The following is a 15294-nucleotide window of genomic DNA, read 5'->3' as shown; positions in this document are numbered from 1 at the left end:
GCGCCCGGGGAGCCGCGGGGGCGCGCCCGCCACGCACGCGCACTGTGGCGCGCACCCGCGCGGCAGGGGCGGAGGGGAGGGGGGGGGGCCGGCGGAGCGCCGCGCTGTGCCCGCGCCGCCGAGCGCAGCGGGGAGGCGGAGGGAGGGGAGCGAGGGCGGGGCGGCGGCGCCGAGCGGGTGCGGGGGGGCGCGGAGGGGGGGCGGAGTGCCGGGGCCGCGGGAGGGCCGCGCTGCGGGGCGGGTGTCCCCGGGTGACGGCGCGGCGGCGGCAGCCGGCCCCGTGGGGCGTCGCGCAGCCCGCCGGCACGGGCACCCAGCGCACGGGCACACACATGCCGATACGAGCGCGGCGCGCCCGCCCCGCCACTCCTCCGCCCCACGCACACCGAGGCTGCGCTCGCACTTTCGCCAGCGCGGGCCAACTTTCCCCGCGCTCCGCCGCCGCTCTGGACGCCGCTGCCGCTCCCCGCAGCTCGCGGGCGGCGGTCCGCAGCCGTCCCGCAGCGCTCGCTGGCCGCGGCCGGGCGGCGCGGAGCGGAGCTGCGGCGAGGGAGGCGGCGGGAGCAGGTGGCCCGGCGGTCGCCGCTGGCGCTGCTCGCTGTGCGGAGCCTCCGCTGCGTTCGCGGAGACCGCGGGGAATTGGGTGGTCGCGGTGAAACAAAGTGTCGGGTTTCGCTACGCGCGTTCTTCGACATCGGGGTCGCCGGCGTGTGTCGGAGCCGTTCGGTTTCCCTTTTCTCCTCTGCCCACCCTAGCCGCGGGTCGCGGACGGAGCTGGGGCACGGGTACAACAACAGCATCTTAGAGACTCTCTGGCCGCTCCCCGGGCAGCGCCGGGGCCCGCGGAGCCGGCCGCGCTCCTGGGCTCCCGCGCGGCGCGGTGCGGCGCCTCCCGCCGCCGGCAGGTGGCAGCGCAGGGCGGCGGATGGGGCGGGCGCGGGCGCTGCCCCCGGCTCGGGCGGCGCGGCCGGAGCGGGCGCGGGGGAGGCGGCCCCGCCACGGGCGCGCTCCCTTCGCTCCCGGCGGGATAGCCGCCCCTGTTAGCTGTGCGTGCGGACCACAGAAGGGCTTTCGGTGCCAAGGCTGCCTGTAGCTCTGGGGATGGTTTTGTCCGATTAAATTTCGGGTTTTATTTTCGGCAAAATTGCGTGTTTTGATGATCTTAAAAAAAAAAAAAAGTTAGAAAGAAGGCGTTGTAATTGCATACGTGAAAAGATGTGCACGTGTTCGCATTTGTGCATTAATTGCTGTTATGTGCTGTCTAGATTGCAGTACGTAAATCTAGTCGGTGTTATGCAGACAGGAACACATGGAGGACACCCCATGTGCACACCACAGAGGTTGGAATCCAGCTTTACTCAAAGGTAATGCTAGATGTATTTGTCCCTCTGTTTTTCCTGTACGAGTCTAAGCATTGAGCAATACACTGTCTGTGGTATGTCATTTCTGCACATCTGTATCTTCACCAGAACTCTGTTAACTCATAACATCCCAATATGCTAAACCCAAAAATTATTTTTAAAAAATCTTCTTTTTTTGTGATGCTTAGTCTTCCCTTAAAAGCATATTCATCTTCTCTGCAAACATAAAAGGAGTGTGACTCAAATCTTGTTTCCCTAGGCCTGAAATAAGCAAGATCTGGTATTTGGATGGAAGACAAATTTCTTATATGGACCAGGTAATTTTCCTGACCTTGTAGAAGCTCTTGGAAATCTTCTCGGTGGGACAAATTATTTACTTACATTCTTAAAGGATCACTGACTTTCCTGTTTCCATGCAAACCCAGTTAATTCAGTGGATGGGTTTGAATGACTTTAGATTGTGTTCCAAGGTGCCACTTTCAGTCAGGGAAAAATACCAAACCACACCTTATGCACTTTTTTTCCCCCCCTATATGCAGTCTTTTAAGCTTTTCTAATATGCAACATGGAATTTATGATAGTGGAACAAAAAAAAAATCACATGTACTAAACGGAGATGTCTTACAGTCGTTTCTTATGGCCTCACTATTTTTGAAAAATATTCTTCCTTTGAATTAATAATTCTGCATTTTGAAGAGATGGGATTCTATGCATATACTTACATTTTTTTAGGCCTATCATATTTATAGCATCTGACTGTATTTCTATGCTATTTTTCTCTCTGACACAAAATTAGACACACATAAATACTTTTTTATTCATAACAGAGAAAGATATTTTACATAACCTTGTTAGCTAGGCTGAGCTTAAGTCCTTCTTGAAACTATTTTGGAGAAGTTGACATTTCATAAGTCTGAAAGCATGGTAAAAGCTATCATGTTAAAGTCAACATGTATGTATATTTCAGTTTAATTTTTCTGATCCTGTACTAGTGAGATATTAAAAAGCATAATAAGTAGAAAATCTGATTTAATACAATCTTAATTCCAAGTTGTTAGACTGCTAGATGGTTTTAGATGTGGGAAATTTAAATAGTTTTTAGTGTAGAACTATCATGGTGTTGTTCCATCCATTCTTTTTCTTAGTTCAATAGTATTTCTGGCAGTGAAAAGTTATATCTAAATATTTGAACTGGCACTATAATTTTAAACCAAAGCAAAACCATCAAACAGTAAATGACACTAAATTTGTGATTTTTTTTTTTTAATTACAGTGTTGCCTTTTGCTGATTTATTTTTCACCTGCTTTTCATTAAACTGGGAAATCCTAAACTGCTTTAAACTGAAATACTCAGGCGGAAAGTTGGAAATAATTCATATAATCTTCATATGGAATACAAGCAGAGGGACCTGATTGAGGATGGAGCAAGAGTAAAGATAGTTCAACAAAAGCATATGAGGCATACATGCATTATATGTACAACTTGTAAGTGTTCAGGTCTACCCTCTTTCTGTAGTACTTCAATTTATAACATTGGCAGGAAGTTGATCTAGCATGGGGAATCGGACATGGAAAAACTGAAATTCGGAGATTCCAAAGTTGTTGAATGAAATATCTTGGAACAGAAGGATAGACACTCTTCATGAAGGACAGCGTTGAAATAATTTCATTTTGATGCACTAAAACATGTCAAGTAGTGAAGGCTGTTAACAGTAGTGCAATAAAAATGTTAAATTTGAGGGTGAAGATGAGATAGCGCCCACTTGAATGAAAATCATTGAGCAAAGGGTAGAAAAAAATACTTAATAGGGATGCAATCTATTATGAATCTGCTGGTACAGATTGGAGCTGGAAAAGAATGCCTACAAATATGGGGGAAAATAAAGCCAAAGCTGAGATTGTGTGATCATGCAGATTTGTGTGAGTTCTTACAGGCAAGCATCAGCAAAAGTTCAACCAATGTTGCTGGGGATGACATGAATTTGAGCACCATAGAGGATAGCTTCTTTTATGGAATAGCTATTGAGCAAGCAAGAGACAAGGAAAATTTAGACGAAGTTTTTGTAAATTATAGGATCTGCAGGATACTAATGATAAAAAAGAATCTGAAATACAGTGATTTAGGGCTTTTCTACTTCATGTGAAGTTTCAAGACAGAAGAATGTGAAGGATCTGTAACTGCAGTCCATTGTTTCAGAAATAAAAAACTTCAGTGAGTACTGGAAGAAGAATTCAGATAAGAGAATTCAGATACATAAGATGCTACTTTATGTAAAAAGAAGCAAATATTATTGAACTTTTACAGTGGAGGAGAAGGAGAGAAACGTAATAGCCCATCTAAACTGGAATGAGAAAGAATTCCTGAAGGTAAATGCCTTAAGCAAGTTATTAAGGGTAAGCACAAAACCTAAAGAGAATGAAAAAGAGATATTGGTTAGTAAGAAGAAATCTGCATCAATAATTAGAAGGCATTAAACCAAACTGAGAATGTTCAGAAGCCTTGTTAAACCACAACTTGCACAGAAATCTGAAATAGAGTAAAAACTTCTTAAGTAATGTAAATAAAATGAGAACTTAAGAAGTGGGATGGTTGTTAAAGGATGGGGTGGACATTAAGAATAAAGTAGGCCCAGACTAAATAGGTACCAGCAAAGTTGCCTCTGTTTCTGGTAAGAATATATGTAAATTTTGATATCTACAGAAAGCAGGAATAGAGTGAGAGAAATCACATTCTCAGTGTGTCATGGCACAAGCATTTGGTCCAGCAGTTTTATGTCCTAAAATATTGAGAGGATCAGCTCCTTTGTAATACACGAAGTGCTGATTTAAAGGTATAAGGTAAGTCTGGACAGAATTTTTAGACAAAATTAGAGGTCTTTCTGAGAAACAGGTGCGTTGAGATACATATATGTGCAAATACACATATATATACACACATATATACTATGTAATTATTTTACAATTTTATTCTTATTGTCTACATTTTAACATGTCAGTATTTCTAAATTCATGTGTGTCTATATATTGCTTTCTTTTGGTGTAAGCTAATAAAAATAGTGTGAAATTGATTAATATATTCTACAAACACATAAATTAAGACTTTTGCTATAAACTGGAAAGATCCAAGTCTATAAAAATTCCAGAAATTTAAAGCTAGTAGTCAATCAGGAAGGAGTTATAGGTTGCTATTATAAATGAAGTGCTTATATAAAGAGAAAAGAAAAATATGATTCTATGATGTATTAGGCAGGATATCATAATAGCTAAGACAGCATTATTAGTATTGTAAAGAATGTGCTTTTTCATTAATTCCTGGTGCATTGTGCATGGTTCTAGTCATACATTCAAAGAATATACTAAAAAGGCGTCTAAAGATCAGGAAGAAATTATGGTAATTAGGGCATGGAAAATGTGTCTATGGAAGAGAGATTTTAAAAAAAAGAAAAAGGAATGCATAGCCAAATAGATATCAAAAGGACATATGAGTCCTTACAAACGCATTTTCAGTTAAATGCTAAAAAAACCCCAAAACCCAAATCAGAATTTATTTGAACTGGAGAGGGATGTTGGCATGCCACCAAATGCTTATGTATTGATTATAAAACGTAGGAAAGGGAGGACTTTTACTGACTGTTGAAGACTGGAAAGGTCTCCCAAATAGGTAATCAGGCCAACAAACTTTTTTAAAATAGAACTTGAAAAAAAAAAACCAGTGTAATTGAATGGGACAGTTCCTATTAGAAAAGGGACATTTGTGGCAAGTTGGAAAGGAAAGGGCTTTTTGAAGAAGTTGGAATGTGTTTTTTCTACACTTATACTGTATTTCTTCTCTGCCTGAGGGCTTACTGCAGGCTCTTGGGTCAGGTAGGATGTTTTCTCCCTTTATTGTATAATTTAGATTCTCAGTTATGTTAATTTCTTTCTTTCTTTTGTTCTGCTTTATATAGTGGGACAGGTTGTAACTCCTAGAACATTCTGCAAAGAATTACTAACATATTTCCTCCTATTGAGGGGGTCTCCACAGACCATTGACAGTGCCCTTTTTTCTCTTCTTCCTCCCTTTTTACTTTTTCCCCGAGGAAGATATGAGGTTTGACTTTTGTTCTTTACTGCAAATTAAAGGTTTTGAGTCAGTGGGTAGTACCATCTAGACTAAAAGTTCTGTAGATCTCACTTTTTTTTGTTTTGTTTTTGTTTTTTTCTGTTTGTTTGTTTGGGTTTTGGGGGTTTTTTGTTTGTTTTTTTTGTTTGGCTTTGTTGTTGTTGGGTTTGGTTTGTTTTTTTTTTATTTTAACTAAATATTTAGTATATTGTAACTCTTAATTGTGAAGATGTAGAAATGTAGATAGTCCTTTTCAGCAATATGCTTCTATTACTGCTTATGAAAATCAAATTCAGCTCAGTTCCATTATCTCAAAAATGCTAGCTAAATTTTCAGCATTTTGTAGGACATGGCATGGATTAAGTGGCACACTGCAAAAAATCGCTCTGAAAATTCCTAAACTGTTCTGTCATTATACATTAGTTCTGACTTTTCATTTCTCTTATCTCCTTGCTATACCCAGAATTATCAAATAATTAAAATTATTTAATATCAGATATGTCTAATGTAAGGTACCTAATCTATCCATAATAACTGAAAGAAAAGGATTCTGATTTTTCTTCTGGATCTGAACACTTCCTCTGGGATAGCTTCTTAGCTTTTCTGGTGGAAGTTGTAGAGTAGGAAAAGACGTTTATTACCATCCTTACATACAGGGGTATCCTATTCTATTATAGGGGTAATTAAATCTATTAGGCTATTCTTTTATTTCTGCTTTAATTTTCTTACAGTAAGCTAAACAGATTTAACAGGAGAAAGTCAGAGAATAACCAGGTGTTTTTTGCCTTAATGGTTAAAACATCCAATAGAAGGAGCAGGCTTAAAATTTCTATACCACATTAGTTAGCAGAAATTTGAATATGGTCAGTATACTATCCCTCAAACACAGAGACTGACCTGTCTCTTCCTTGTTCACTTTGGGGAAGTTAAGCATCCCATGAAATGTCTAATGAACTGTTCCTCACAAGCAACAAAAGCAGAGGAAGTCAGAAATTGAAAATCGGGAATTATGTATAAATTAGACTTCCAGGTGATTCAGTAGTAACAGCACTAATGCAATCCCTAATGTCATTGAAAAAGATTGCTGCAAGAAATACAGTGAGAAATGTTGATCCTTGAGGCACATTAATGTACCCAGCAAGAACTTTGGAGGTCTTAATGGTTTTTGAATACTGGATGTAGACTCTGTAAATGATAGGTAAGACTATATTTATTTATATATTTATTTGTAAAGTTCACCTTGCATAACTTTAAGTGTATACAGGTGCTTAGCTTTATGTTCTGCCATTTAAATAAATTTTTAACCTATTTGAACATGCAGTAATTAATACGATAAAAATATAAATTCTTAATCTGACTTTTTCAAGAAAACATAGCTACTCCTATGCATTTCTACATCATATGTTTTAACAAATATTTAAAAATATAACCATAATACATGTGTCAGTTTCACATATTTATGTACATACATTCACAGGCTGATTCTTACCACCTTTGTCCTTACTTAAATATGAAAATTTATTTACAAAGTGATAATCAAAAATCAATCTACTATTTTACGATTTTACCCAAGAGGCACTATAACTGTGCTATGATGTATTAAAGGAAAGTGAGGAATGTTTTGTTTTGTATTTTTAAGTAAGTAGACTCGCTCAAGTAAAAGTGCAAAAGCCTCAGAGGGAGCTGAATTTGCATGTTTTGGCTACTTGGCGTGACCTGAATTTCATACCACTGGTGGCTCCTCCAGGTCTTCCTAGAGGGGAGTTCTCATCAGTTTCTGCCACTAGGTGTCCCTATATGTGTGCAGGAAAATTCTGATGGAAACATTAACTCAAGGAGGAGGAGAACTTGAGCAGGAGGACCAGAAAAGATGATAGTAAACTTCCTTCATGGTTTTGAGTTCTGTTTGACGACTGTCATGCATATTACTGAAGAGAAAATATGAGTGGGTTCATGATTGTGCAGTTATATTTCAGAAGAAACTTTTTTGAAAAGAAAAAATGGATGATAATGTGCTGTTACATATTTCATAGTCTTTTTGATATAATGTGTTTATATATAAATATAAACCAGAAAAAGTCTTTTGAAAACATTTCAGTATGTTTTATAATTGGTAAATTTATTATAATCTTAAAATTATTCATACCATTTGGGTATAAAAAATGGATTTTCACATAGTAAACACAATTAATTATATATGTCAAAGAGTGATGAAGAAACGCGTACTGTGGTCAGCTTCTCTAGAACATCTTGATAAATGAGATATTTCAAGAATTAAGAGCCTTTGATGGATTGTACATCCCTCTAACCCTTACAATTAATGTTTAAATAGATTGCTAGTAATGGAAAATAGTGTGGTTTAGACCCCAATTCTTTTGATAATCAAGTGGCTATTAAATGTTATACAACATTTTTCTAGTGGGACAGTTGTTTAATCAAAGTCAGCAGTCTATTATGACAGGAAAGCTTTTAAAATTATAATGATTGCCTAATAGTGATAATAACAAAAATCCCCCAAAAAAGGTAAAAATTAAAAGAGATGTTTTCTTTCTTTTATAATAAATAGGATACTTGAACAGACACCTCAGAGTATTAAATAATCATTTTCTCTGACATCAAAAGGCTGCATGTACAATGAGAGCAGGATTATACTGATATTGTCCGGAAAACAGGGTTGTTGAGTAATGTGTTCTCTTTTTCAAAATACAGACCTTTACTTAAAAGACAAGCAAGCAAACAAACAAGCTTTCATCCTTCTCAATACCATTCAAACCATGACTTGGGAAAAGCTAGTTTTCTGAACCCATAATTCCAAGCTTACTTCTTTTGAACTTGTAGAGAACATTAGCTCTTTATTGGGAATGTCAGCATTGTTCAGCATTTTACTTCTGGACTTCTGTATCACACATAATCTAAGAATTTGGAATTATGGAAAAAGGTTTTATTTTAAAGGTATTTACTATCAACATAATTTTGGTTGGAATGTCTCTACTGGTTTTAAGGGAGTCATGGTCTTGGTTTAAAATTTCAGCCCATAGTCCTCTAACACAAGAGTGAGAGACTTCCAAGTCCACTGCACTGAAAACCTATGCATTGGTGAATACGTTAATGAAACATAGCTTATTATTAACCTTGTGTGCTTCAACACCAGTATGATAATCCAGTATTTGTTTTGAATTTCCACTTGTCTATTTTAAATTAAGTTAAATTTAAGTATATCTCCTCAGTTGACAAAACTTAGTTTTGACAGACCAAAAAAGCTATGGGACAAATTTATTAAAAAACACAAGAAAACCTCTCTTTAAAGATACTGTGGTGGGTACCCATAGTCTTCATACCACTGAGAGGCTGAGATTAGGCTACTTTGAGTATCTAGCACTTACAACTTTTTAGGCAATGGAAGGAGAAGAACTGGTGCTTTATCATTCAATATGAAGAAATAGAACATATTTGTAAGCAAGGAATATTAAATATTATTGTAGACAAGTGGAAAACACAAATAAGAATCTGTGTTTTATAATCACTAATAACTGAGTAATGCAGTGTAGCTATGAGTTTCAATGAAAAATGGTAGTGATATATATCATAGAATTTTGTATAGTATATGCGCCCTATATAAAGCATAAATATATCTTGCAAGACACTAAAGATACATTATATTGAACAAAAAGAAAACAAATTCATTCATTCATACACTTTACTTAAAAATATAAAAATGCCCTGCAAGCATTGTTTATATAATGCAAACTATATAAATTATAATACACCAAGAACCTTCTCACACCCTTTGGTAAAGATCAGTCAGTATAGAGTTAGAATCTTCAGAGGAAAAAAATCTAAAGAGTAGTTTATCTCTGCATAGAGGTGGTGTGAAAGTTATGCCTTAATATAATTTCAGCTCTAGATTTCTATACATATCCCTGAGGAACATAAACATCCTACAAAGCTTAAGTAGAAAGCCACATGGGGTTTTACTATGTTTTATGTTTATTGCTCTTATGACGGTACCCAGGAGCTGCAAATGGCATTCTCCTCTAGACATATCTGATCAGGTAGCATCAATCCTTAGTGTTGTTCTATAGCCTGTGACTTAGAGAAGATAATTTGGAGCAAGAATGTCAGTCTTATTGACATCCAATGCTAACTGAATAGTGAGAAATTACTTAACTGTACTTGGCTACCTGTAAATTTGAAGCCACAGTAGAAAAAGCAGATGAAAGAGAGGTGAAAGGGAATATTATCCCCAGTCTTTATTTCAGGAATGGAACAAAAATAAGATCAGTTAACTGAATTGAAGCATATGGAATGTTGAATACCTTATTAAATTAATTAATTTCTCAGAGCTCCAGTATCTCATCCAGAATATGGATCAGACTCCCAATATAGTAAAATGTTGGAAATATTTGATGTCCTTTTATGTCTTGCTTCAGTCCTTTTTAATTTTTTATGCAAATGTATTGCTGAAAATTGTTGCAATGAAGAATTTTAGTAAATAAGAATATAAATGCCTAAATCATGAAGTCTACCTTGCCTAGGATGAACTTTAGCATTTGAAGTTTATATAGATTCTGAAAGCTTCAAGATTTCTTAAGAAGCTGTCTACATTTCCAAAATGTTACCTACTTCTGAAATGCATTGATGCAGTATTAAATGAAATTTAAATAAATTCCTTCCACTTGAACAATTTCCCAACTACTGTAGGAAAAGTAAGAAATATTTTCATAGCTTTATAAAAATGAAAGTTACTTTTTAAAGGCAGATGGGTACCATGTTTTGAAATAGTCTTACTAGGCAACCATGCATGGTGTCTAAATCAGGGCAAATTCATCTTAAATACTGTCCTATAGACAGTGATGTGAGATGGGCCTCTCTCAAGGATTATTCTAATTACCTGAAGTCTTCTCTAAATACATGTCCCTCTCTACCAATTGAGGGAATGTAATGCATTTAACTTAGTGCCTGTTACTTAAAATCAAGTGGGCTTAATACATACTTGGTGAATGGTCAGTCAATGTATAAAACTGACTGAATATAACTGTAAGGAGATAAAAACATGTTTAAACTTTATGTCAACTGTAGTCTTACTGACATAGATGGGACTTTCTGGGAAATATAATCCTGGTTATCATGAGGTGGATATTGTGTCAAAATTCAGACTGGCATTAACAAATTTCTTTTAAAAACAATATTACAGGAAAAAAAACCCCTAAATTCTTGTTCAAAAATTATTTCATATTGTTGCTAGCAAGTGCTTATGAAAATTTCTGTACAACCAAGTTCATTTGATCTAGTTGTATCTGTAATAATATATATTTCCTATTTGTGTTTCTGTTAGATTGACATGCATGAATATATGGATTATGGAACAGCTGTCAGGGTTGATGTGATGGCAGACCTTTTTGTCAGAAACGGTTTTTTGTCTATTTCCTTTTTCGCTGTTATACATTGGTTAAAATCTCACGTAGATGCCATTATAGGAAATCAGTGTCCTTGCTTTGTGCTTACATATTCCTATAATAGAAATCCCTGTTTATTCGACAAATTATATTTAATTAAATGAGCGAATTAATTTGTATTTTATTTCCTTTCATCACATATTCCTTTGTTCTTAATAGCATTTTTACCAGGATTTCTTTTTGTTTGCACACACTTAATAGAGCTCAGTGGTTAACCTTCACACCCAAGATGAAATGGAATAACTGTCTTTGTTATGCTGAAGGCAAAGGATAAAAAATACAGAAAAATGTTGTCATCCCTTGCCTATGATATTTGTAGATGTGACAGATTATTCAGAACAATAACTACATGTGATTTATCAGTGCTGACTGCTGACTGCCACAGTTTAATTTGCTACACTAACACTCAGAATGCTACTGTAAAACATAGACCTTTTATTTTGTTTTTGCATTCCTCCTTTTGACAAAAACTGATTTAATTGACTTGTGTGTCCCATGTGTTATCTTCATTCCAAATTCCTAGCTGGAGGAATGTAGTACAATCGTGAACAACCTTCTGACCCTTCTTGATATGACAAGTATATAATCTCTAGCCATTCAACATATCCTACTGCTTACATATACTTTCTACAGATACTGCTGCTTACATATACTTTCTCAAATAAAGACTGTATTTCTGAATATCAAATATATTACTTATGTAGAGTAAAAAGTAATGAATCTTCTTGCTTTGCAAAAACCCCCCAGCTATTATCCAAATTATTTTATTATTATTTAATTCCTTTTTTTATTTTTTGCAAGTAGGAATAAGATTTGCATGCCAGAAATATACCTTTATATATTATCCTATATAAGAAGTAAGTCTGATAATTTCATACAATTTTTCTTCATCCTTTACACACCTGACTTATTTATTGCCTTGAATACTCTTCCACTAAGGATAGGATTCTTTCAATTGTTTTCATGAATAAAGCTGTTAATTCAAGCTGCTAGTTTACAGACTGCCAAGGCTTTAAAGAGATTGCTTAAAGATCCAACATGTACATTAGATAAATTAGCACCTAAGAAAATGCATCACATGGTGTTTATTGTTGTCATTGTAATTTATTTCCTTTCTTTTTACATAAATTCCAGTAGAAGTTTGTTGATAACAACAGATTCAAAAGTTAGAGCTTCAGTGAACTCCTATAATAAATAATATATTGAGATAAACTTGTGGATAACTTTAGGGACTTGCATGCTTAAAGGGGGCTGAGGTGGACTTCAGACATCTCAGAATATAAATGAAGACAGTTCCACTCAGAAGAGCCTTCTGTGACACCTAATCCTGAAGAGGCAAGAAACTGTTCCTGTGGGAGATGAGCTGTTCTTACTGGAAAAATTCAAGCACAACAAGTAGGTACTGGAGCATAATTTAAAGGAGGCTTACCTGCTCTAGGCTGTCCCTGTACTTAATGGTAAACAGGTGTTAAAAGCCTCCTTAAGATCTGAATCAGCCTCTCAAGAAAGTTATTTCTTTCACTTGACTATGTCCCTTTATCCCTCAGGGAAAGTAAGTATCTGAAATAATTTTCAAGCTCATTTAGGGGCTGAAAGCTAGATGGGAAAAAGTCAGGTTCAGGAATCTATTTTTGACTATGCCAGAACTCACTAAAAATGAGTAAGCATCCATGCTGCTAACCTCAGTTCAGGAAATTAAGAGAAGCAGCTTACATGAAAGTTCTGCACTATTATGTTATGCTCTTTAAAGGTTAGTAATAAAAAAATTGAGTTTGAGATTGTGTCTGTGGGAAGTCTTTAATCACAAACTAGATGAATTAACAACTCTGAGGGACAAAAGATTCTGACACAGACAAAAATTATGTTTGACTGAGTGAGTCTGCAAAAAGAAATTTTTTTCTTAACCCGTATCAAAATATTCCATGATATCTTATAATTCAGAACAAGCCTGTTTAAGAGTAAATTAGCCTTACATTGATCCTTCACATTTCCCAAAGGAAGTACAATGCACATGAGAAATTCACATTTGGTTTCTGAGAAATTGTATGTCTTAAAAGCGGCTTGTGACTTCAAATCTCTTCATTGCTCTGCTGAAATTTTTTCCCAGTGCTGTTTTTGACTTACTAACTTTTCTGCAGTCAATTTCTTTTTGGAGCATGGAGAATCAGAAACTGTCTTGGTCAAATATTTAACTCTTTAGCATGAGTGATGTACCCTATGTTCATGTATTATGTACTACCTAATACATACCATACAAAGATCTTGTAAGAGGTCTTGTCATGTCCTTCAACATAAATGGTAATAGATACTATGATGCTTATGATATTATGATACCAATTCAGAGAGTGAGGAATATCTCCTCTTGACAGCCTTAACATTATGACTCATTACAGTTAACTTGTCCTGACCTCATCCCTTTACATCTTAATCAGATAATGCACTTGGACTAATCCTTAGAAGGGTGGAAACACCTAATGTAAGGTTAGCTCTATGGTTTTATCAGTTATAAAACTATTGAAAAATTATTTAAAACAATTGCTATAAATAGGCACTGACTTTAATAATGGCCCACAGCATATTCAGTCTAAAGGCTTTAAATTAATATCAAGGAACTTTGGCCTGGAGCACTGTAGCTTTTTTTTTATATGCTTGCAATATTCTGAAAACTGATGATAGGAATTTTACTTTGTTTATTCTTGTTATTCTGTTGTTGCTAGTCTGTTGATTGTGGCATTATTCTGGTTTCTTCGTAAAACATCCAATAAGACTTGATTCTGTCATAAATCATATATTTATTTTATTAAATAAAACATATTTTATACGCTTAATATCTTGAGATTTATAGTTTTTGTTTTTATTTTTGTTTTTCTCTGACTGTGATTCTAAGTTCCTCTGTAATTTAATACTAAATTACTGGGTCTACAGGTCATTAAAAACAGAGTATTTGGCTGATTTGTCACATAGGTCTTATTCAAGGAATATTCCAGAAAGAGTATACCACCCATATCATTCTAGTTTGTTGTAAAATGTGGTGAGACTACTCCTTTCATACAGAAGTTCAGTGATAAGAAATTATGACCTAAGAACTTGATAATATGATTTTAACTGTCCCTTCAAACTGGCAGGTTTCAAAATCACACTTCTTACTCAGAGAAAGCACTATGTGTAGCAGGCTAGGCTTTTATATTCTAGAAGGTCAGTCATGGATCTATACATCTAATAGTTTCCTTTTATTTGTTTATTTATTTATTTATTTGTTTATTTATTTATTTATTTTTATTTTTCCATTTAGAGTAGTCAGTTAAAAATCTTTCAAATCATCCGAGCAGCCTTTTGGTTATACAGTAGTTCTACAGGACCTTTTCAAACTCTAAACAGGAGCAGGGTCACGTTTTCAGTGATATAAATTAAGAAGATAAAAAGATCTGTATGAAGTTGTGATACTTGGCATAGTGCTACAAATGTTGGACAGATCCTTCACAGACTGACAACACCGATGAACATGAACAAGATTACAGTTTCTTCTGGTGACCTTGTTAGCAAGGATGTGAAATTACTCCTTAACTCAAGGTAAATGCTTGCAGTTATATCTTCAGGTTAAAAAAAAATACATTTTTAAAGAACACAGAGTTTGCAAGGATCTTGAAAAGATAGTTTTGCAATTAAGAGGAAAATCCTCTTTGGTTCTATCAGAATAGAGAGTGCAGATATTATTTCCTTTCCTTACACTGCACATGGCTATCTTACATTTTCAGTTGAGAATAAGTGATCATAATTATCAGACTCTTGAATATTCTCATGTAAATAGGAATCAGTTCCAGAGACTCTGAAGATTAATGTGAGATGAACTTTGAGATCCAGATGAATTCTACTATGTGGCATTATATGTTTCCAGCTGATCACTTGTTATGCAAGCTGCTCACCATTAAAATGTCAGGATTTTTAAATACACTCAGACTATAATTGCCAAAACTTTTAACTGAATAAGACTTAAAGATTCTGTTTCACAGCATGAAATTTGCTACTTCTCTGGAATTAACTTTGTGGTAAGGATAATTTAGATTTTTAAAATCAACCAGTTAATACATACTGAAAAATATCTGGATACATTCTAAAATTACATCCACTACATAGTGAAAAATACTAAAAAATTGTATTTCCTTAATAAATTGTACTAAAGCAGGACAATTTTAATTCTTAAATGCATTTCTTTTTCTGGGGTATACCCTTCTGTTATATTTCAATTTTGTCTTTATTGTAGATAGTACCAATATGAGGACGAATATACGCCCTTGACTTTGCTTAATATAGCCTATGGTCAAATCATATTTCAAAGGCGTATTGTGTCTGCTTCTCTCAAAGGTTTTTGGGGACA

The 15294-nt window shown here is 36.3% G+C and overlaps 1 long non-coding RNA gene across 1 annotated transcript; it reads left to right on the top strand.

Annotated features, from left to right (window-relative positions):
* Positions 1-1002: 1002 nt before the first annotated feature.
* Positions 1003-13747, top strand: LOC148224857 (uncharacterized). The gene is made up of 3 exons (XR_015801559.1): positions 1003-1364; positions 1621-1678; positions 2635-13747. It is a non-coding gene; the product is annotated as an uncharacterized LOC148224857 (long non-coding RNA).
* The last annotated feature ends 1547 nt before the right edge of the window (positions 13748-15294 follow it).

Source organism: Sturnus vulgaris, chromosome 2 (genome assembly GCF_052056855.1).
Source record: "Sturnus vulgaris isolate bStuVul1 chromosome 2, bStuVul1.hap1, whole genome shotgun sequence".
NCBI classification, from domain to species: Eukaryota; Metazoa; Chordata; class Aves; order Passeriformes; family Sturnidae; genus Sturnus; species Sturnus vulgaris.
This window is presented reverse-complemented; position numbering and strand designations above follow the sequence as displayed.